The 24,098-nt window shown below is 48.4% G+C and overlaps 1 long non-coding RNA gene across 1 annotated transcript; it reads left to right on the forward strand.

Moving 5' to 3' along the window:
• Nucleotides 1-394: 394 nt before the first annotated feature.
• On the forward strand, nucleotides 395-19,229 carry LOC141572884 (uncharacterized). Its single transcript, XR_016018857.1, has 3 exons — nucleotides 395-758; nucleotides 951-1,318; nucleotides 8,234-19,229. It is a non-coding gene; the product is annotated as an uncharacterized LOC141572884 (long non-coding RNA).
• The last annotated feature ends 4,869 nt before the right edge of the window (nucleotides 19,230-24,098 follow it).

The raw sequence follows: 24,098 nt of genomic DNA on the forward strand, positions 1-24,098 counted from the left end.
TTTTAACACTAACTTCATGCCTGGCACTGCATAAAGGTGTCTGGCACCTGGGACCTGCTCAGTCTTTGGCAGAGTAATATTTGTGAAGAAGTCTTCCAGAATCCGCCAGAGACAGCTTCAAATTCTGGGTCTTTCCTGACAGCCTGTGAAATCTTGGGTATGTTTCTTAACCTCCCTGAGCCTCAGTTTCCCTCCTTTGTGAAGAGGGCTAATCAAGTTTATCTTGCAGGGCTGTTGGGAGATCTAAAAATGATGAAATGTCTAAAACAAGCAGCTCCTAGTTGCAGCGTCATATGTATTAGTTCTAAGCACACACCACCACCACCCCCGCCCATCTCTAAGTGGTTTGTTCCACCTCCTTTTGCAAAGCACCTTCTCATCTCCAGCATTAAACCATTTGGAATGTGTGTACCGGTGTCATTCAGGGCTTCTTGCAGTGCAGTGCCCAGACCACCAGCGTCAGTCACCTGGGGAGCCTGTTACGACTCAAATTCCTGGGCTCTGATGTAGTTTTATAGAATCAGAACCTCTGGGGGCTCAGCAGATGGCATTGCAAACACGTTCCTGAGGCGAGAACACCTGCACGTGATTCTCCCCGTCTCTGAGAAGCCTCTTGGCAGCAGCAATTCATGCCAAAGATCTAGACTCAGCTTGTAGAGAAACCAGAATTGAAAGAAGGTCCACAAATGCCTGCTTAGCAAGGAGCCTGGAGGGGAGGGAGCAGAGATGTGAAATGATGTTGGCCTAAATGTGTGGAGGTAAGACAGGGATGCAGATGTCCTGACCAGGCAGAAGCAGGGGGAGCCCCCCCACCCCCAGCCTGAAGGTGCAACTCCACGCCCACCCCTGGAGGTGGCAGCATGCTCCAAGAGTCACATGGGAGGGTCAGGATGGGCATCTGAAATTGTCCAGGTCATTCCTGGTTTAAAAGATTTTTGTCCCCTTATTAGATTATGTGCCTTGGTGATATTAATAGCTGCTACCATTGATGGAGAACTTCCCGTGGGGCCACTCAAATGCTTGGCAAAGAGAAGAGGCCCTTGGGTCAAACTCGCATTCAAATCCTGGCTCTGGCCCTGGGATGGAGAGTGGAGTCGAGAAAGTCATGTGCCTCTGTTTGCTCATCTGTAAAGTGGGGATAATGAAGTGCACCCCTCAGGACTGTGGTGAGGAATCGATGAACTAGACAACATGTGAAAAGCCTGCATGTGGACAGACAGAGGAGGTGCTCACTGAATGGTCCTTGCTCTCCACCCATTGTTCCAGAATCGGAGCCTAGACAGCAGCCTGCGCCACCCAGCACCAGTCCACAGTCCAGGTAACTCAAGCTCTGGCAGCCACACAGTCCTGAAGCCACCCACAGAGATGCTTTTTTTGTTTGCCTGTTACGCTTTGACTGGCCTGTGCGAAACACAGAAGGTTTACATTTTCCAGGGAATGGGAGGGTGGTGGGAGGCCTAGCCCTGGTGGCCAGCAGGCAAGCCCAAGATGTTCGAGCAGGGGGGGAAGTGCCAGTGGCCAGTGAAGGGCAAGGGGGACTTATGACCCAACTCCTTGGCATTTCACTTGCAACAAGCTGAGGCTTTAGTCATTTCCAGCTACAAAAAGGTCGTGAAGCCCTGAGGATGGGAACTGCCCAGTAGTCTAAGCTGTGGTATGTGATTCCAGGCTCAGAGGACGGGCTGCTGCTCCCTGGGGGAGTCGCATTAAAAATCTGGGACGGGGCAGCCTGAGTGGGTTCAGTGGCTCTGTGGGCAACGGACACCCCTGGCTGTTCCCTGTGTTCACCCTCACTTCCCCTTCGGCTCCTTTCCCTGGATCATTGTCACTCTTGGGACCTTGGGGTCAGGGCTGGGCCATTGTGGGGGGACACACAGCACAGGGGGGACAGGCGTGCTTCCCACTCTTATGGGCTTTCTTGGAGGTTCTAGTAGAAACTTCAACTAAACAGTTTTCAGCTTTTGGTGCACCTTGCAGGAACTTGCTGCAGCGCTGTCACAGTAGCAGGGTGATGTCTGCGCTGCTGGCAGCAAACAAAACCACTGAGGGGAAATTAAATGCCCTCACCTCCCCCCGCCCCTACCAAAAGCAAGAAGGCATTGGCTCTCCTCTCCTCTCACCCTTCTGCTTTCTGATTTCAGATAGGCCTGAGTGACGCCCACAAATCTGGAAGCAAGTTGCCACCCCAGAGTCTCCAAGTGAAACTCAGTGGTGCAAATGTGCATCTCTGATTCTTTTTAAAATTGTGGTACCTTAAAGCACCTGCTGTTCCTTATCCTGACTGTGGTCCTCTGTGTGTTTGCCCACCTGCTTCCCCCACCTCCTGGGGAATGGCTCTACCCAGCCCATGGCTAGGAACCAGCAGCCCCCTCTCCATCAACTAATCCCTCACCACCATCACCACCATCTCCCCACCTTCCCCCCACACACAAGCATATGCTTCCATGTTGGAATCTGTGGTCTAGAAGATTCTCTGGTTTCATCTCATTGATTGGCCCTGCTCTGCGCTCCAAGAACACTCTTGTTCAAAAGCACAGCTAGCCTAAGAGCTTGTCTCCCTGGCTCCAAACCCTATCCTGCTCTGTTGCCAAGTTCAACTTTACAGAACCTGACTCTGTCCATGCATCTCTTCTCCTCCCCAACCTCGGTCTGCTGATGTCATATTTGGGGTTTTTTTTGCTGCAGACCCAGACCTTTCATTAAGCCTGGTGTCCGCTATGCCCTCTAGTGGTTTGTTTAGGTTACAACAGAGAAAAAGTATGCCAGGCCCCTGCCTTCATGGAGCTTCTGTTCTAGAAAACAAATGATCAAATAAATGCGTAATTACAAATGGTTAATAGTGCCTTGGAAGAAACAGACAGTGTTCAGTGATATAGAAAACTGGGCTGTCAGGAAGGCTTCTCTGAGGAGGTGGCTTTTTGGCAGTGACCCAAACCACGAGAAGGCAAACCCTCTCATCCTTGAAGCTTCCCAACCGCCTGTACTTTATCTCTGCCCCCTTTGCCACCAAAACACCTTATTTCACTCAAAACTGTGTGGTAGAAGCTAATTGACAAGGCTCTGGGTGTAGGACCCGTGAAGCCCTGGCCATTGGGGGCTCCCATTCCCCCACAATCTTGGATTCAGGATGGTTGGGTAGGTGCCCTAAGGGGTTCAGCCTAAGACCCCGTGTGGCCCTGAGGACTGGGGCTTCTTTTCACCTCCTTCATGCTGAAGCTACCTTGTTCTTCCCTGGCCTTTCAGGTCAAGTCCAGATGGCCAGGGTCCCTTCCCACAGAAATCACAGGAGAGAGAAAAAGAACAGCCCCCCTCATGGTTCTGACCACACCTGTGGCTACACTGCTTGACTCCCAGCCCACAGCCCAGGTGCTCCTCTCAGCATTGTTTCCTGGGCTGCGGTTGGAGGGAGAGCTCCCACACCCGCTGGAGCTCAGAGGTGAGGCCAGCACTGTCCCCAAGCACCCATCTTTGTCGCAGGATTTAAGCACTTGTGCCCTCATCTTCCTGCCTAGGTGACAAACACGGGGCCTACTTTTGCCCCATCTCTCCGGTGATACCAAATGCAGCAACACAGTAGGTCCTTAGAAATTTGAACTGCATTGCAGCTCAAGCCCACAGTGCTTCCAATATGAATATGGCTTCTGGCCAGTCGTTCCTAAGCTTGCCATGGGCCAGTTTAGCCCATGACCTTGTTGTTCAGATAAGAAGTCTTCTGTCCCCCAGCACCCCCCTGCTCTGTACTGTTGCCAGGCTGACTATCAGGGATCCCCTGACCCGAGGGAGACCCCAGCCAGGCCCTTTCTCCATGCCAAGTGCATGGTCCTCTCCAGCGCTGGCCTGGGAATGGTACCCCCTTCCCCTCCTGGATCCTTTGGGGCTTGCACCCCATATTTGCACCCTTCCTTCCTCCCACAGTCCTAGCTTGCTTCTCTTCTGGACTGTTTCACTTCTCCCATCTTCTGGGGTCCCCAAGCCAAGCTGCAAGGACAGCCACGTGTCCTGATTCAGATGTCCATCTTGAACACTTTGCTCCTGGCACTTGAATGGTGGCTGTGGTCTAATTCCATTGTTCTTTTTAAGAAAACATGTATTGCTCCCTGACATAGGCTAGACTCTGGGCTGAGAGCAAACACCCTGCAACTCTCACAATCACCACCTCAGGGTGGGGGGAAGGGGAATGGAGGTGAGTGCTATTATGTCCCCAGTTTTACAGATGGGAAACAGAGGCTCTGAGAGGCTGTGTTGAGGTCTCGGCCTGGAAGGGTAATGCTGGGATGTGAACCTAGGCACGTGTGCCCAACCACCACACCACACTGCCTGCCTGGGTACCGCCTGCTGCAGCCTCTCCTGCAGGACTGGGCAGCTCCTCAGCTGGGCAGGTTTCATGCAGATGCGCAGCAGCACAGTGGGAGGTGCCCGAGAACTCCCCACGGAGCATGGCTGCCCGCCTGCCAGGGGAGGGGCCGGGCGGGAAACGCAGGTGTACATGTGACCCAAGGTGCCTGCTGCCACGCTGGAGGTGGGTGTGTGGGGGAGGCAGGGAGGCTCCTGGCCAGTGAGGAGGCGGCTCCCTGGGCCCACAGCCAACCTCCCTGAGCCCAGTGTGTGTGTCTTCTGAGCAGGGAGCCGATGGGGGTCTGGGAGCTGTGTTGGGTGCAGGGGGAGGAGGGCTGCCCTGAGCTAGATCACTATCCTGGGAAAGTTCCTCGAGCGATGGGGCTGGGTGGTGACTTCACAGAAGACCTGGGTCCTCCTGGGCACCAGTGTGAGGTGGCACAGCTGAGCAGGAGACCCCCAGGGCCTGACCTTCAAACAGGAGCTTTTCTCATTGTGCCCTGGGGCCTCCAGAATGCCAGCCGGCACCTTGGCACAGCAGCCTTAGGAATTCTAGAATGCCACCAAGAATAATAATAGCTACCATTTATTTAGTACCTTCTGGGTGCCAGGTATTTGCTAAATGCTTTGCATTTATCCCTCACTTGACACAGTCGCCCTGAGAACTCTCGGGGCAGAGGCCATGATTACCTACACTTATAGCTGAAGAAGCACAGCCTGGGCGTTGATGGGGGGGATGGGACCCAGGTTTGAGAGAAGCGTGAGGCTTTGAGGGCCGTGCTGCTGATGCAGCTATCTATGTTTGCTCAACCAGCTTTCATGGAGAGCCATTCTGGGGGTGGCACAGAGGGTAGAGGAGAACTACAGATCCATTTCTCTGTCTCTCTCTGTCTCTGTCTCTCTCTGTCTCTGTCTCTGTCTCTCTCTTTGATACACACACACACACACACACACACACAAATACACATACACAATCTTTGTGCCAGATGAACACATTGCTGAGCAGAACAGTGGGAAGTAAGTGTGATTTGGGTTGGGCTGGAGGATAAGATCCAGGTGACAATGGTCTCCTTGAGGCAGAGGAGACCATCCTCTCTATCTATCCCCTCCACCTACAGTGTCCTCAGCTCCCTCCGCTTGACCAACCTCCCGTTCTGCTCTGAACTCTCCTCCTTCAGGAAGCCTCCCCTGATTGCCTGTCTCTCCAGGCTGGGTTGGGCACAGCTCTCTCACAGGGCCTGTGCCCAGCCATCTTGAAGTTTAGGACATTGTGCTGTATTGGTCTGTATATGGCCCTGCCTCCTCCCCTGGATTGTGAGGAGGGCTCTCACCACATCCTACTCAGCTCTGGGTTCCCATTGCCCAGCCTGGAGGAAGTTTGTTGAGCTGCATGGAGGGGTGGGGGCTAGCAGAGCCAGAGAGGAAGAAGGCCAGGTGGTGATAGTGCCTGGTTTGCTTGGAGCTGAAGGTCCCTACAGGAGCAAAGTGGCAGGTGGCCCTAGAGGGGTGGCTTGTCCGCATTTGGTCCTCACAGCCATGAATGCTGTGGTTGCAAGAACTTTGGGGAAAGTGCCATGGCCTCTTGCACATTTCTTCAAATAAAATCTGGGCCCAAATGCCCCAGGCAGCTCTTTCCTGCAGAATCTCTGTGCGTGTTTATTTTGCCACTTTGGGCGGAGCTGACTGCAAGGGCTCTGAATACAGTCGTGGCAGGCCTGGGTGTGCAAGGCAAGGGAATGTTTGTATATAGTCAGTGCACAAACACAGTCTGATAGTATGCTCAGCGCTGATCTGTTGGCTTTAATTCCGCATTTCTTGCTCCTGAGGCTTTGAAAACTAAAACACCCTCGGATGTGGCTTGCTTGGAGAACAGACAGAAGTTCTGGTCTCATTCTGATGAAACAGTCTCCTTAGTTATGAACTCTTCACATGCTGGAGAATTCTGGAGCTGATGCTGAGTCCTCCAAGCCTGGGAGGTGGCAGCCACAGGCCTCCTTTCTGCAGTGGCAGGTCCCTGAGTGAAGGACAATAGTCCCCTCGTGGCTATCCCCAGAGCTGGACGAATGACATCCTTTCTGCATTCCAGGCATCTGAAGGCTACTCTCCAGGGCAGCGGGTTATAGCCAGCTGCCAATCTGGGGCACAGGAAATGTGGGCAGAGACAGGCAGGTCTGGAAGACAGCAGGAGCCCAGCAGAAAGGAGTTACTTAGGAGAAGGAGAAGCTGGAGAGATGGGTGCAGCAGGGAGGACTTGGGTTGAATCCTGGAGAAAAGGGACCCTTCAGGAAATGCCAAGTCTAATACTGAGTGAAGACAAAGGGCCCAGTCTGGGCGCATCAGCCACACCAGGGGAGGAGTTCCCACCTGGATTCAGAGCTCATGGCTACATGGATGAGGCAGGCAAAATAATGGCCCCAAAGGTGTTCACGTCCTACGATCTGAAACCTGTGAATATGTCACCTTCCATGGTGGCAAGAAGGACTTTGCTGATGTGACTAAACTAAGGACCCTGAGATGGGGAGATTAGCCTGGATTATCCAGGGGGGCCCAATCTAATCATGTGAGTCCTTAAAACCGGAGAACCCTGAGAAGTAGACAGGGCAGAGAGAGGCTGGCTTTAAGATGAAGGGGCCATGGCCATGGAATAGGGGTGACTTCTAGAAGCTGGAAAAAAAAACAAGGAAATGGATTCCTCCCTAGAGCAGACCTGGGACACCTTGATGTTAGCCCAGTGTTAGAGTGTGTTGGACTTCTAAACACAGAGACGTAAGACAATAAGTTAGTGTTAAGCCACCACATTTGTGCTCATTAATAACGACGGCAATAGAAGGCTAATATAATGACAAAGGACTCTCTTACCCTCTTCTTTCTCCCCCCACTTCCGCTCAAGCAGCACCTCTTCTGTCAAGTCTGCCTTCTTGGGAATAAGGCCTAAATTGCTCTCCTCCAAGGCTGCTCACCGCCTGACTTGGCTTTTCCAGGGGTGAGAAGACCCTGTTCTTCCTTGTCGTTCCCTTATTGTTCCGCCATCTTGTCTCCCCTGATCCATGCTGACTTCTTCGGGGAAAGGATGGGTCTCATTCTTTACCGAACAGACACATTCCTTTCAAATGCAGTCGGAGAGGGTGAACTTGGGTAGCCCATGGAAAGAGGCAGGAGGTGGAAACCTCTGAGACCTTTGGCAAATAATCCCAGTGGCTAACTTTCTACGGCACGTGACAGTTTTCTAATCATGTACAAATCTACAAGCACATTTGAGTCTCTAGTAGCCAATTTCACCAAAACTCTTTAAATCCAACTGCTGACATTTATTAAGCACTTGGACCTTAACACAAAACCCAGGGGGTAGGGAAAATGCCAAACGTTTCCCTGCAGCTCAGCTAAAGAGAAGCAAAAATGAATTCGAAAAAATAAAATAACTGTTACACATGAATTATCCTCTAAACTCCTCACCACCAGGCTGACAGTCATAATTTCCCTCTGGTACAATTGACTGACAGTATGGCTGAGCCCAGAGGCAACCCACTCAAGGTGGTATGGCCAGGAAACAGCAGAGTTGGGTTCAGAGCTGGGGTCTGAGTCTATAGCCTGTGCTTTCCCCATACGTCCAGTGGAAGGATGCATCTGGCATTTTGTCCCATGATGATGGATCCCACCCTGTGCCATATGCACTTAAGCAATTGTCTCTACCTTCCCCACATAAAGGCCATTTGATCACTTATGTTCCCATCCTGTGTGCTTGGGCTAAGATGTGTCTACATTGCCTGTATGGGCTGAATTATGTCCTTCTCAAAATCATTTGTTGAAGTCCTAACCCTCAATACTTTAGAATGTAAGGATATTTCAAGATAAGGTCTCAAAAGAAATGATTATGTTAAAATGAGCTATTTAATTTAAGGTGGGCCCTAATCCAATGACAGATGTTCTTATAAAAAGAGGACGTTTGGACACATGGAGAGACGCCAGAAATATGCGGTCAGAGGGAAACTCATGTGAAGACACAGGGAGAAGGTAGCCATCTACATGCCAAGGAGAGAGACCTCAGGAGAAACCAAACCTCTGGACACCTTGATCTCAGATTTCCAGCCTCCAGACCTGTGAGAAAACACATCTGTTGTTGAAGCCCCTCAACCGGTGGTATTTTGTTATGGCAGCCCTAGAAAACTACTACACCACCCTAACCGTAAACTACGAGACCATGCACACCTAGTAAAATAGCTAAGAAGGAAAAATGAAGGAAAGATGTGGACAACACTAAGTGTTGAGAAGGATGTGGAGCAACTGGAATTGTCATGCGTCCCTGGGAGGAGGCACAACGGTGCAGCCATTTTGGCAAACAGTTTGGCAGTTCCTTACAAAGTTAAATACTCCCGTGTGACACATCAATTCTATTCCAAGATGTTTAACCAAATTAAATGAAACGTGTTTTCACAAAGCCCTGAACATAAATTAGAGCAGGTTGATTCATTATCACCCCAAACTGGAACTAACCCCAGTGTCCTTCACATGGTGAAACTCCTGTGTAACAAACTGTGGTATGTCCATGCAACAGACTCAAACTGCGCCATGTCCGTGCAATAGACCACTCCTTGACAATAAAAGGGAATGGACTGTTGATACACAACAACTTGGATGAATCTCAAATGCATAATGCTAAGTGCAAGAAGCCAGTCTCAAACGCTCCGTACACTATGTGATTCCACTTATACGGCATCCGTTATATTCCATTTGTATAACACATTATCGTACTATATGATTCCATTTACATAACAGTGAGGCAGAAGCAAAATGAGAGGCAAGGGACATGGCTCAGTGGTTGCCAGGGGTTGGGAATGGGGAGAAGGGTGGGCTACAAAGAAGGATGAGGAAATATTTTGGTGCAACTCTTCTGTGTCTTCATTGTGGTGGTGGCTACACAATTGTACACGTAGAAATGTACACCAAAAAGAGTGGATTTAACTGTATGTAAAATTATTTAAGCAAATAAAAACGAGGCTGCAGTTAAAAAACCAAAACTGAACCTGCAAGGCCAGTTGTAAGCTCCTGGAATGTCAGGTTGACACCTGCCCCTTCCTCTGTGCAGGGCTTGTTGTCAGTTTGCCAAGCCCTTTCCTGTGCATTCTCTTTTTGATTTTCTATAAACCTATGAGGCAGGGCACTGAATAAAATTGCCTCGTTTTATAGATAAGGAAACAAAATAGAGGTGCAATGACTGTCCTCAGGATTGGCAACTTGGCAATCCTAACTATAAACCTAGCCTCTCCCTTTCAGCCCCTCTCTCGTAGTCAATTCGGACATGACAGCCCCCCCGGGGGTCCTGGGACAGACATGGAAAATGGCGGGGATGGGACTGCTGCCTGGGGTGTTCCAAGCGGTGTTCTCCTGAGGAGAAACTGTGGCAAGAAAATTCTCTATGTATGGTGATGGACATTAACTAGATTTATTGTGATCATTTCACAATATATACACATATCGAATCATTATGTTGTACACCTGAAACTAATATAATGTCGTATGTCAATTATACTGCAATAAAAAAAAAAATCAAGCCACTGGCTTCAAAGTTAGACATTTCCCCACCCCCACCCCCCTTCCTCTTTTCTTCCTGATGGAGACCAACACCACTTACTGAGCTTCAATGCTAAATGCTTGGCTGGCCCTGGCCCATGTAATTCTCACCACTGCCCTGCGAGGAAAATATTACTACCTCCCCATTACAGACCAGGAAATTAAGGTTGAGAGGGGTTAAGGGACTCACAAAAGGTCACGCAGCAGAAGGGACAGGGGAGCTGGGATTCCAGTTTGGGTTTGTCAGGAGAGAACAGAGGCCTTTCTTCTCAGCCTCCTAAGTGTGAGCCATCAACTGCTGGGTGATCAGATCTCCAAGATTAATGAGTCAACAGGACTCCCAAAGCACTATCTGAAGGTAAACAAGTCAGTATCACCTCCTGCTTAGGGTTTATGAATGACTTTTCCTCCCTTGAGAGAGAAAGGTGGAAATCTATACCTAATTGAGCCCAAGGCCAGGGCTCAGGTTTCTCCTGGACAGCCGTTGCTTCCAGCCCCCTGGGGATCCTGGCCGGGTGCTATTTCCAGGGGAGGGAGTGGGGGTCACCTCCTCAGCAGGAAGACTGGGCAGGACTTGCAGAAACTCCAAGATGGGGACAGAGCCCCTACAAGGCCCTAACTTACCCTGATCTTATCTTTTCCTGGGGAATTTTCCCACAGGGATGTGGGAAAGGTCAGCGAGGTGTGCTGGGGGGCCAGCTCGGCCCTTTCTGCTACAGAGGAGCTATGGTGCAGGTCCCAGAGCCTACACATGCATGGTCCATGGGCTCCTGTGCCCTTCTAAGATGTGCTAGGAAGCTCTGAGTGGGAAATGCCACCACGGAGCCTGGCCTGCAAAATAGCTGAAAATCGAGTGCATTGGCAGGTTTGTTAAGCTTCCAGCCTGTCCCAACCTGGACACCGGCACAGGTTCAGAAATTCCATCACCCTAAATTAGTAAGCCTGAAATGCCACCTCTTCACTCTTTATGTATCATCTTCGCTATTTTTCCCACATCTGAGTTCTACTGGTGCTGTTATTTAATTTTTACATTAAGTCTATTATTTTATTCTTTAATAATTCTCAAAAGTATCAACAGAGGTCAATGGAAAACCAGTGTCTGTGTATTATACATGGAGAGTCACTATAAAAATAAATACAGTGGATACTCTTCAGCAATGAGAACGAACAGTCTCCAGCTACACAGAGTAACGTGGATGAATTTCACAAACGATGCCGAGCAAAGGATTGGACCTGGGTGAGTCCATTTATGTGACTGATGTGAAAACTGGCACATCTAACCTATGCTGTTCTAAGTCAGGAGAGTGGTCACCCCTTGGGGAGGAGGGATAGTGACTGGGAAGGGATGGGGAGGGGGCTGGGAGCCCAGAAAATTCTGTTTTCTGAATTGAGAATTAACACATTCTGTTTCTTGATTGACTGCTGGTTTCACAGGTTGTTCAGTTTGTACTGATTCACCCAGTTTAACAGCCCTCCTGGTGCTAAACTTCAATATTTAAAAAAAAAAAAAAAAAAAAAGTTAAAACTAAGTAGAAACCCAGTGAATACAGGATGGTTCTTATTAAACTCTAGGGAGAAACCATGGTGGGCTCAGGTCTCTGAGCCAAAGGTCTGCTCCCCCTTGTTAAGACACCCGTATAACAGGTGCTCAGGGGTCAAAGCCCTGCCCCACCCCCATCAGAGGGTTTGGAGGAGAATTGGGAAGGAAATGACTTTCTCACTGTGTGATTTCAAGGCTTTGTCCAAGCACTTGGGAAAACACTGAAGGAGGCCACTCATTCTAGCTCCAGGTAAATGATTAAAATGAGATAAGGGTGGAGGGTTAGGGAGACGCTAAGTGCCTGCGCACAGAGAGGCAGGTGGACTGGTGTGGGAAGCATGGGGGTGGGACCAGCAGATGTCAGAGCTGAATGCCCCAGTGCTAGGAGGGGCAGGGTGGGGGTTGGGAAGAGCCTGGGCGTGGGGGCCAGGTCCCTGGAGATGCTGCGTTTGGGGCCCTGCCCTGTGCACAGGACTGCCCGGGGGCCAGCTGTGTGGCTTTGGCCTGCTTACCTGGGTCTCAGGTCTGGCTTAGAAAGTGAGCTAATAATGCTTCCATCTGACTGGGGCAGGGTGAGTGGGTGGAAAGGTTCCAGTTCCCCAGTTCGGTGCCACCTAGGGGCCCCCCATCCTCCCTAGATTCTCAGGCGCTTGGAACCTAAAGGACGCATCTGCCCACTCTCAGCTTCCGCAGAAAGCCCCATCTTGCCAGGATGGGCCCAGGACCCCAACGCCACGGACGCCCATGGGAGCCCTGAGACCTTCCGACTCCCAGAGATCCCCCACCCCCCACCCCCAAAGGCTGAGCCAGAGCTCCCGGGCCTCTTCCAGCAGCTTTAGTATTATGCGTTAATGATTAAACCCGAGGTTCCCCATTAACCCGCTGCCGGCCTTTGTCTCCGGGCCGCCTAGGAGCCTCCTCCTTTGAAATGCCACATAAAAATGATAGATGCCCCTTTCCTCCCTCCTGGGATCCATGGGTCCTGTTTCCTTTTAAAGTTCGAGTCTGAACATCGGGCGTGCCCTGCCTAAACACAGAAGCGCGAGGCCGAGGGGGCTGCGCGGCGGCGATGGGGGCAGCCCCGCGCAGACAAGCGCGCTGCAGCTGCGGGACGGGCCGGGCCGGCTGAGGCAGACACCGTAACCAGGCAGCCACCGCGACCCGCCAGACGCCGCCGTGGGTTCTGGGCGGGAAAAGGTTTGGAGACCTGTCTCTTTGCCCAGGATCGTGTTGATGGCGATAATAATACCAACCACAAGAGGAAAGCTTGATATGTCCCCTTGGCCAAGTGTTGTAATGAGAATTGAATGAGAAAGGATATAGGCACTGTTGGTAAATTCCGAGTTCTGCACCTACAATATTCAGAGAGGGGGAGGGGAGGGCCCAGGGACTCAGCATCAGCATCACCTAGGAGCTTGTTAGAAATGGGGAATCTCAGGCGCAGGGGCTCAGAATTTGTGCTGTAATTAGTTTCCCAAGTGACCGGTGTGCACGTCACAGTTTGAGAAGCCTGGTCCACATGATCAATGATTCTGCTAATAATAGTAACGCCACTGGGTAACAGGTATTGAGTGCTTATCACCAGCCGGCATTTGTTTTAAGCACCTTATGTAATTGTCCTATTTAATCCGTAACACGTGCCAGATGCACCATTTTGCAGATGAGAAGGTTGAGGTCCAGGGAGATTTGGTGCCCTGCCAGAGGTCACACCTATAATATTAGAAGTCCAGGCGGGGAACAGGCTCACATCCAAGCACCCACAATAAAACCCCTCCTAGGTTAGCTCTTGTCTGTGTGCACAGCAAGTTGGGGACTGTCCTTTGGAATAACCAGGGGCCAACTCCTGGTGGCTCGATGTGCGCCCAGCAGAGATGGATTAGTAGCGAGCATGCCTGGCCATAGAAAGACACACTCCTTCTGTCACCCACCTCTGTCTGCTGGAGATAGACATGTGGCACATGTCCTGTCCACACTCCAGCTTTGAGGAAGAAACACCAGTGCTGATATAAGCACTCCCCCCCCCCCACAGCACATGTACCCCCTCCCTGTCCTCTGTGGCGCCATGAAAGGGTTAAGTTAGGGCTCAGCCACTACATAAATCTGTGTTTATCTGCTGCAAAGCAAGCTATTTAGGTTTCTGATTTACAATCCTCGGTTTTCATAAAAGTCAGTCATTCCCAGTAAAAGAATGTGGGTTAGATTTATAGGATCTGCGTTAGTCTTTAAAGCCCAAAGCTGGTCTATGACTCACCCTCCATAATGTTTTTGCTCTAGTCCGGAGATATTCATGTGCAAAGAGAAAGATTCAGATCTCTGCCCTAAAAAATAAGACTTTTGGGGGGAACTAATTATAATGGCGTCAATTGTGCTATGCTTGTAAACTTGCCGTCAGCGGGGCCCCCCTAGAGCCTGTTTTCCAGGGGTTTTATTCTGCAATAAAATGCGCTCTGGTTTGCAGCTTGGCATATAAGACCTCCACTGGTATGAGCGAATGTTTTCTCCTACCAAATTATTAGGAATAAACAGCCCACCAGTGGAAAGGCACAAAAATTATAAGCAAGGAAAATAAATCTTGGAATGTTTGTGTTTGGTGACTTTAATAAAACCGGTCACTTAGCCCAGCAGCCCAACTGGCTAAATGGAGCCAGCCTGGTATTTTTATTTTAATTTGAGTTTGTGTTTTGCCAGTGTGAAATGGGGTCAAGGCAAGACACTATGGAAAAAGGCTTTGATGTCTCCTTGAAAAATATTTTGCACTGTGACTTTATGGCATTTCGTGTCCTGCTCCCCCTCCCCAGCCTCAGCCCCCAGCTTGACAAACTGCATGTCTAACCCACGACCATCACACATCATAAAACGTAGCCATCGTCAACAATCCTTGTGCCAACTCTCTCCCCTCCCCCATGAAGGCAGAATTCAAGGCAGAACGTCTTAACAATGCAAAATAAAAATGCTGATCCAGATAACGGAATATGATTAGGGGATGGAGGAAACCAGCCTTTTCAACTTTCGCCAAAGCAAAGCCAAGGTGAGGGGCCCAAGTGCAAGAGGAGAGACGGGAAGGAAGGTCATATGGACTGGGCTGATGGCCAGTTCAAACAGAACTGGGTTAGGACAGGAAGGTTTGCCAGCGGGTTGAGAAGCAGAGAAGGATGGATTTAAAAGGATGGCAGAGAGCAGCGAGCCCACAATAAAAGCAAGTTCTCTTTCACCAAATGTGGGAGAGAGAAAGATGTGATTATATTTGCATGAGCTTTAGTTCAGTCGTAAGGTGGGCATATTAGAGATTGTATACGGTGAAGTGAAAGAGTAAGAAAGAAGTCAGGGTCAGGAAAGGTTTACTGCGGACCTACAAGGTGCAGGCAGAGGCCCCTGGGACACATGGATAAATGTGATTCTCCCTTGACTTTCCTGGACTAATAGTGCTGGAGCAGGTGCATTTACAGGTTTCAGATCAAGGAAGCAGTACACACAGAACCATCCATGTGTGGCTCATTCGTGTTTCAGTGTAGCTGGACAAAAAGTCCTATTGGGCCTCTTAATTCATCTTCACCTTTACCTCAGTGCAGGGCACTTTGGTAGGTAGGTCCTTTGGGACCCTCAAAAATGAACAAAATGTGGTGCCTGGCCCCTCAGTTCAATGGCACAAAGACGTACACAGACCACTCCACTATACTATGTAAAACTAGATAAGGGCAGTAAAGAGAGAGGTTTTGTGTGCAACCAGAAACCAGGGACGGCTTCAGGGAGGAGGGGGTGTTTTTATAGCTCTTGAAGACTCGGTAGTAATTCGACATGTAAAGGTGAGGAGCAAGGATAATCCAGGGCGAAAGAAAAATGAACAACAACAAAAAAAAAATAGGAGTAGGAGGGGGTTGGCCTTTTTGGAAGATGCAGGAGTCCATTGTGGGTGCTTCATAGAACATGTGAGATGTCTAGAGGTCAGGAAAGAGAATTCAGTTCAGGTAAAGACAACGTTTTGTCATTCCTGAGAAATCTAGACTTGACCCTGCAAGAACTGGGGGCCTTTCCTGACCCACCGAGGCTGGGGTCGGTGTCCTTATTTGTGGCCCTAGAGTATGCTCTCCCCTCCCTGTCACAGCCCTTTTCACCCTGTAATACTACATCATGGTTGCCTCCCCTATTCAATCATAAGCCCAAGAGTCTTGTTCACTGTTCAAATCCCAGCCCCTAACACAATGCCCAGCACATAATTGATATTCAAGAAAGAGCAGATGCCAAAGGAATGCGATGGAGTTTTCATGACAGTGAATTGAAGGCTTGTAGTAGGAACTGGTAACTTCACGCTGCATTTCAGAGAATTTGGACTTTGGGTCTAGGGTAGACTGGAGCAGAGAGAACCAAGAAGTGGGGATCTGTCAGGGCTGGCAGGCAGCTGGAGGTTGTGGTCCCCTGGGAGTGGGAAATGGAAGCGATGGGGATTCAGGATGCAGAGAAGTTTGGAGATGATGGTGATGAGAGAAGCACAGTGAATGAATGAATGAATGAATGAATGAATGAGTGAGTGAATGAATGAATGAATGAATGAATGAGTGAATGAATGAATGAATGAATGAATGAATGAATGAATGAATGAATGAGTGAATGAATGAATTCAATAGAGATACGCTGCATTTGAAGTGTGCTATGACTCCAAATAGAGGATTTGTAGCTGTCAGGTAGAAATTTAGCACAGAAGCGTCTGTACCAAGTTCCAAAAGAGACAACGCAGAGAGAAAGCCAAGATCGGAGCTGGGAGGTTGCCTATTTTTAGGAGATGGAACATCAGACACTAAATCTGAAATTCCATTTTCTATGATCTCCATGTTCTCTACCTATTCTAGTTGAAGTCACTTTGGATTCACAGTGGGTCAGCCAATTTTCTTTCCGACCTCGTTTGATCTTAAGGCTACATAAATTGGAGGCTTCTCTAGGCATGTGAAGTGTCGCTCCCACCAGCACATCGGGAAATAGCCCGGCTGGCAGAAACCTTGAACTTTGTGTCACATTGTGTTGAACGGTCCTGGACAACGAAAAACCCACCCCAGTGGGTCCTGTCACCGGCTCTTTTGCAGTAGCCATGAATTATCTGCTGTAAGGGCATCTCAAAGCAGGTGTTTTCAGCTCACATATTGGAGTTGGTTGGGAGGACCCGTGGGTAATGAACAGAGGGTTTGGCGCTCATAGCCAGGAGCAAGGAAATAGAAATGCAGCTGACTAAGGTCAGAAACAGCAGTGAGGGAGAAAAATGGGGGCCAGGATGGAATGAAGGGCAGGAGGTGAGTGTTACAAACTGGGGGACATTGGCCTAAATTTGAGCCTGGAAGGAGAGAATATTTCTGGACATTCTGAGCATACGAATCAGGAAGGGGGGTGGACAGCCTGGGGAGTCATGTCAGGCTGTAGCAAGGGCCTCTACCTGCATAACTAGCCGGGAAGGACCTGGTGTCCTTGTGGGGAGGAGAGAGAGTCGAGGAAGCTGGCCGGGCTAAGGAGTCCCACATAACTTAGAAGACGAGAGAGAGGTTTCCATTAAGCTGGACTCTGGACCAGTGGCTGCTGTCTAGCCTTCTGCCCAGGCCACACCTCTAGCAAAATAGTCTTTCCTTTGGGCAGGTTGTCTGGGGCAGTGTGGGATCACTGAGTTACCTGCCACCAACCCCAAAGGAGAATATGAAACAGACTGTCCTCAGCTCTCCAGTGGAGGTATCAGAAGTACCCAGGGTGGCCTCAGATCTACCCCCATGTTGCTCAAGAAAGCTCTGGAAACTGTGCCTCAAACCACCTGCTCTAGTCTCCGTGCCGTGCTGTAGTCAGCAGAGGCTGCTGAGATGTACTCACCTCCCTTTGCAGAGGATGCATTTGCATTTCCAGAAGAGGACATACTTTTCCAGGAAAGAGCCTGCCAGAAGTAAACAGCAGTTGCTCCCTTAAAGAATAGACTCAGCTGAGGTTTAGGATCGAGCGTAGAAGTGATATCACCTTGGAATAGGCAGAGTCTGGGGGCTCAGTTCTGGCAGGGTTCGTATGGCACATTTAAAGGCATTTTACAAGGAATTTTTGTACACATACCATAAAGCTTACCATTTAGACCATTTTAGAGTGTATGATTTGTTGGCATTTAGTGCATTCACAGTGTAGTACAACCGTCACCACTATCTAGTTCCAGAATATTTTCATCACCGCAAAAGGAAACCCTGTATCCATTAAGCAGTCATTCCCCATTCTCACCTTCCCCCAGCTCCTGGCGACCACTAATCTGCTTTCTGGACATTTCCTATAAGTGGAATCATACACTAAATACATGGCCATTTCTGTCTGGCTTCTTTCACTTAGCATAACTTTTCAAGGTTCATCCATGTGATAACATGTGCCAGGACTTCTTGCCAAATAATATTCCACTGTATGGGTGTACCAATTCTGTTCATCCATGTATCCATTGACATACATTTGAGTTATTTCTACCTTTTGACTATTGTGAATAATGTTACTTATGAACATTCATGTACAAATTTTTATTTGAAAACACCTGTTTTTGGTTGTTTTGGGTATACACTCATACCTAGGAATAGAATCACCGGATCCTATGGTAATTCTATGTTTAACTTACTGAGGAATTGTCAAACTGTTTTACACAACGGCTGCACCATTTTCCACTTCCGCCAGCAATGTGTGAGAGTTTCACTCTGTCCACATCCTTGCCAACACTTGGTGTTTTCCTTTTGTTTTGATGCTAGCCATTGTAGTCTGTGTGAAGTGGTACCTCACTGGGTTTTGATTTGCATCTCCCTAGTGACTAAGGATGTTGAGCCCCTTTCCATGTGCTTGTTGGCCATTTGTGCCTTCTTTGGAGAATGCCTATTCGAGTCCTTTGCCCATTTATTAATGGGTGTTTGTCTTTTTATTATCAAATTGTAAGAGTTCTTTATATATTCTGGATATTAGACCCTTAGATATATAATGTACAAACATTTTTTCCCACTCTGTAGGTTGTCTTTTCACTTTCTCACTAGTGTTCTTTGAGGGACAAAAATTTTTAATTTTGATAAAAATCCAATTTATCTATTATATGTTTTTTTTCTTTTGTTGATTGTGCTCTTTTTTTTGGTCATATCTAAGAATCCCCTGATAAATCCAAGATCATGAAGACTTACCCCTATATTATGCTCTAAAAGTTTTGTAGTTTCAGCAGTTATGTTTATGTCAGACAGAAACTTGTTCAAGAGGTGTGTACAGAGTCAAAGGAAACCAACAGGAATGGTGCAGGACCTTGGGGCTAGGCAGGCAGGCTGACCATTGCTAAGCTGGGGGACAGAAGAGGGAGTGGAACAAGTGTAGCTGGCACTGTGTGGACAGGACTGGCTGTCAGTGCTGTGTCCTTTGGCACAGGGATGCATCCATCCACAGCCTTCCGTGGGAGGGAACCGGGCACTCTTCTCTGTCTTCTGATCTTGGCTGGTGCTTCCCTTTGTTTGAATCCTACCAGAAGCAAGAGGGAGCCAGTAGATACAGGTCATATGGGTCAGTCTCCCGGGGTGCTGAGCTGTGTGGAGAAGGTGAGGAGAGTGGATTTAGGCGTGTGGTCAGCTGAGTAATGGCCCCCAAAGATATGCAAGTCCTCACACTCAGAACCTGTGAACATACGACCTCACTTGGCAAAAGGGACTTTGCAGATGTGGTTAAGGATCTAGGATGGGAGATTATCCTGAATTAACTGGGTTGGCGTAGTGTAATTAGAATGTCCTTATAAGGGAGGTAAGAGGGTAATTTTGTGTGTGTGTGTGTGTGTGTGAGAGAGAGAGAGAGAGAGAGAGAGAGAGAGAGAGAGAGAGAGAGAGAGATTGAGAGAGAGAGAGAGAGAGAGAGAGAGAGAGAGAGAGAGATTGAGAGAGAGAGAGAGAGAGAGAGAGAGAGAGAGAGAGAGAGAGATTTGAAGATGCTACTTCTTTGAAGATGGAGGAAGAGACCATAAGCCAAAGATTGCAGGCGCCTCCAGAGCCGGGAAGGGCCAAGACACAGATCCTCTCCTGGTGCCTCCAGAAGAAACGCAGCCCCAAGACTCCATAATTTTAACCAGTGAGGCCCATTTTTAGAGGACTTACGACCTCTAAAATTTGTAAGATAATAAATTTGTGCTGACTTAACCCAGGAAGTCTGTAGTAATTTGTTACAGCAGCAATAGCACACTGATACAGAAGGGGGAGGTGGGGGTTCCCTCTGCTTCCCGCTGCCTTGGGACACCTGAGGTTACTGGTCCAGAATGAACTCCAGGTGACCCCACTTGGTTTTTCTAGGAAGAGCCCATTTCATGAGTCCCAGGCCCTGGTTTCTCTAGAAGGTGGGGGTGGAGGGCACCGTGACGGCCCTTGGTGATTGTATCGCACAGGTTTCACTCAGAGAAGTAGAGTGACTCTGAGGATAGGGAACCAGAGGTTTATTATATGAACTGGGCCCTACACAGTCCTGGAAGCTGGTGGAAATTCTATGCAAAGCTGCTGTCTCTGGTGTTGCATCTGAAGTCGATTAGCTCAGCCAGACCGGCAGTGAGGAAGGAAAACTTGATGTGAAGCCGAGGAGGGCACAGATCAGTTGGGACCCGCCAGGGGAATGGGAACCCAAGCCTGTCTTCCACACCACTTTGATGACGCGGGTGACATGCTGGAGAAGCTTTGCCCTGTGCCATAGAAGTCCCAGGCACCTGGCCCAGGCCTTGGAGAAGCTGAAGGAGGGGACCCAGTGGGAGCTGATGTCACTGTTGGTGGATATGCTGCCCCATGCCAACCAAGGGAGGCAGCAGAGCAGCGGCCACGGACGTGACTGCCCCAGGGCCCAATGCCAACCTTCAGAGCATGAAATGGCCACTGCACCACTGTGCCTTCCAAATGTCCCACAGTATCTCCTGTGGCCAATCTTAACCCAGAGCCATACAGGAAAGGGAATCCTGGGAACCACAGTTCCAACCTAGCTAGGTTAACATCCAATCAATGGTGTGAAAAGGTAAACCTTTGTTAAGTGCTTGGTACGTATCAGGGACTCCAGCTTCATTACTTCATTTATTCTCCTTCCAATTACCTCCCTTTGACAGGCAAGGAAACTGAAGCTTTGGCTTACATGCCTTACCAAATCATGCAGCTACTCCAAAGTTAGACAAGTGGCCAGTAAGTGCATGAGAAGATGCACAGCATCACTAATCACTAGGCAAATGCAAATCGAAACCACAACGAGAGGCTTCTTCACACCCACTAAGATGGTTACGATAATAAAAACAAAATGATGGACAAAACAAGTGTTGGCAAGCACGTGGAGAAATTGCAACCCTCATACACTGCTAGGAATGTAAAAGGGTGCTGCCACTTTGGAAAACAATCTGGCAGTTCTTCAAAGTGGTATGCATAGGGTTACCCTATGACCCAGTATATATCCAAGACAAATGTAAGCCTGCGTCGACACAAAAACTGGTGCACAGATGTTCATAGGATCCTTGTTCATGCAGCCCAAACATGGGAACAACGCAAATGCCCATCGACAGATGAATGGATAAACAGAAGACGGTATATCCATACAATGGACTATCACTCGGCCATAAAAAAGATTTAAGTGCATGCTACAACCTGGATAAACCTTGAAAACATTATGCTAAGTGAAAGAAGCCAGACACGAACAGCCACCTATGGCATGATTTCATTGATATAAAATACCTAGAATAGGCAAATCCATTGCAACAGAAAGCAGATTAGGGGTGGTTCAGGGCCGAGGGTAAACGGGAGTGACTGCTAAGGGATATGGGCTTTTGTCTTGGGGATAATAAAAATGTTCTAGGATTGATTATAGTGATGATTGTACAACTCTGAGAGTTTACCGCTGAGTTGTATGTACGAAGTCTATGAGTGAATTGCATGGTATGTATGTGAAATCTCAATGCTGTTAAAAAGTCATGCCACTAGTACAGAGCAAGCACGGGATGCAGCCAGGGGTTTTTTTACTCCAAAGCCATGCTCCCCCGTCAATGACACTGAATCCCCGACTTCACTGGGAGGAAGGATCCCTGGTGAGCTTGTTGCAGGTTTTCTGGCCCAGAGTCCAGCTCAGTAGACATGGTGATGTTTGGGGAATTGCTATGGTCAACAAGACCCATGTGAGTTAAGTGTAAGCAGTCCGAGGCCACATCTGGAAAGCCACTGTCCCCTGCTCTACATAGTGGGACTTCTGTGTCTCAGAGCCAGACATGGGCATCAGTCAGCGAGATGAGAGAAAGTAGAGATTTCAGAGGCCAATGTTTCTGTAGAGGGTGATTCCCCACCTTCCCCCCCAGAGGATGGGTAGAAGGAAATGAAGGAAGGAGAAAGAGAGAGACACAGAAGCTCGTGAACTGGGAGATGTATTGAAGGAAGAGGTGGTAGGGGGCTGGGTCAGAAACCCGTCCAAAGGATGTACATCAAAGAGAAAAGGAATGTCAAAGATTCGTGGAAATTACTCCAAAGAGGAGAGAGAGAGAAAGCAAATACTCACACCCCAGCCCAGTTTATCACCTGCCTGGGGCTTCCGGAAAGACTTGCTTCGTGCTCAAGAATAATCCTTGAGAGAAAGAGAATTTCAGTGAACTTGAGGTAACGTCAGTTCTCTGGTGTTTCTTTTTGAAAAACTAATCTGAACAAGCTTGGAAAGCACCCAGCGGTGGAGGTTAAATTTCAATCTTTTTGTGCTGTTACATCTTTGTTCCCTTTACCTTCTCCTTGAAGTGGAAGTGACTGGTGCTTAAGTAACTCCGGCTATTGAGTAATGTTTATTCAGACTGCAGGGGAACGAGATACGGCTTAAAAATGAGATGGACATTTTTCTTTGAATGGCACAAGTTGAGCCTTTGAAAGTCAAGTGTATCCCCAATTGCGTAGTAAAATAAAGAGAGAGGGGCCAGTGGGCTAAAGGTCTCCCACAGATGATCAATGTACAGGAGTTAAGTGGAGCTCAAACAGTCTTATGAAGCCACCTGAGCTGAAGCCCCGGGTTATAAATATTGACTGGGGCCGGGATCGTTTCGAGCACATCTTAGATCTGTTGGCGAGCCTTTCAACCCAGAAACTTGAGGGCTTTGTAAATAAGCTTCTAAAACTCTGAGGAAAGTGACAAGTCATGTTCCCATATCCCAAACTCTCTCCAGCACCCCCTCAGAGGTAAGTGAAGATACTGACAAAGTAAAGAAACCTACACACATGGCGGTGATCGTGGTAACTGCCGCTGGAGGAACCCACGCTTTTGTATGTGTGGGCTTCTTCTGTTCAATCAGCTCAAGTTGTCTTGTAGAAGTGGCCAACGGGACGCAGACCAATCCAGAACACACTCAAAGATTTATCTTGGCAAGCTGTTATTTGATCTCAATATCTAAAAATGCACTTGCAAAAGCAGTACAGAGTAATTACTCATGTGTTTTCTTTTCGCTAGGATACACTAACAATTGAATCTATAGATCGATGATGGGGCAAGGAACCTACACTCTTCAGGGAAGCAAAGGAAAGTTACAATTTTCTCTGCCCTGGGTGATAGGTCCATTGATGGTAAGTGTTTGTGGAGACCCGTGAGGAAGCAGCCCTCTCTTTCTGCAGGGAGTGGTGTGGAGGAAGAGCTGAGGGTCTTGGCATACTCTCTCCCACCCACTCACCAGTACCTTGGACCCTGCGTCTGGAGAAGAAGATGGCATTCTATACTGAGAGGACCAATAACCTAACTGCCAGCCATTCCCACCAGACTATGACCAGGTAGGGCTCAGGCCCAATGAGAAATGGGAGGAAGGATTCAGGAAATTGTCCAGACCTTCTGAAGGGGACTCCAGGGTTGGTTTTCTGGATAGGGCTGAGTGGGTGGGAAGGACTCAAGACCCATGAGTTGGCCTGTACTTGTGGCTTTTTTAGAGTAAAGAATCTGAACTCCAGAACACTGCCATCTTTAATTCCTTCATACTCTGAGCATTTTACACTTTTATTCCCTGCTCTACCCCTTTTTAAATTTTTCATAAAGTTATCTTTGAAAAATCTCTGTCATTTCCTTTGAGCTAAGCTACAACAGAATTTCCCCCTTGCATGGGCATGTGACATCAGCAGAAAAGAAGAGATGTGTATGAGACCAAAGCAAGATGACACTGAGAGGGTTGAGAAGAGGGGTGTATGTGGCAATGCCCCTCCATCTGAGCCATCAACCCCTGGATACTCGTCCCTTCACATCACTCTGGAGGTTCTTTTTTAAAAATATATATATTGAGATCTGTTTACACATTATATAACACACCCTTTTAAAGTATACAATGAAGTGTCCTTTGGTATGTTTGCAAAGTTGTGCAAGCATTACTACCGTCTAATTTCAAAACACTTTTACCACCCTCCCCCCCAAAAAAACCATACCCATTAGCTATCACCCCACCAATCCCTCCATCCTCTCCAGCCTCCTAGTAGATTACACAACTAATAATCGACTTTCTGTCTCTATGGACTTGCCTATTCGGGGCATTTAATATAAATAGAAGCAGACATTTGTGACTATCTTCTTTCATTTAGCATAATGTGTTTAAGGTTCATCCACGTTGTAGCATGAATCAGTATTGTGTTCCTTATTATGGCTAAATAACAGTTCTTTGTATGAACATGCCATATTATGTTTATCTGTT

The sequence above is a fragment of the Rhinolophus sinicus genome, chromosome 15 (assembly GCF_057876585.1).
Source record: "Rhinolophus sinicus isolate RSI-liver-muscle chromosome 15, RSI-T2T, whole genome shotgun sequence".
Classification (NCBI taxonomy): Eukaryota; Metazoa; Chordata; class Mammalia; order Chiroptera; family Rhinolophidae; genus Rhinolophus; species Rhinolophus sinicus.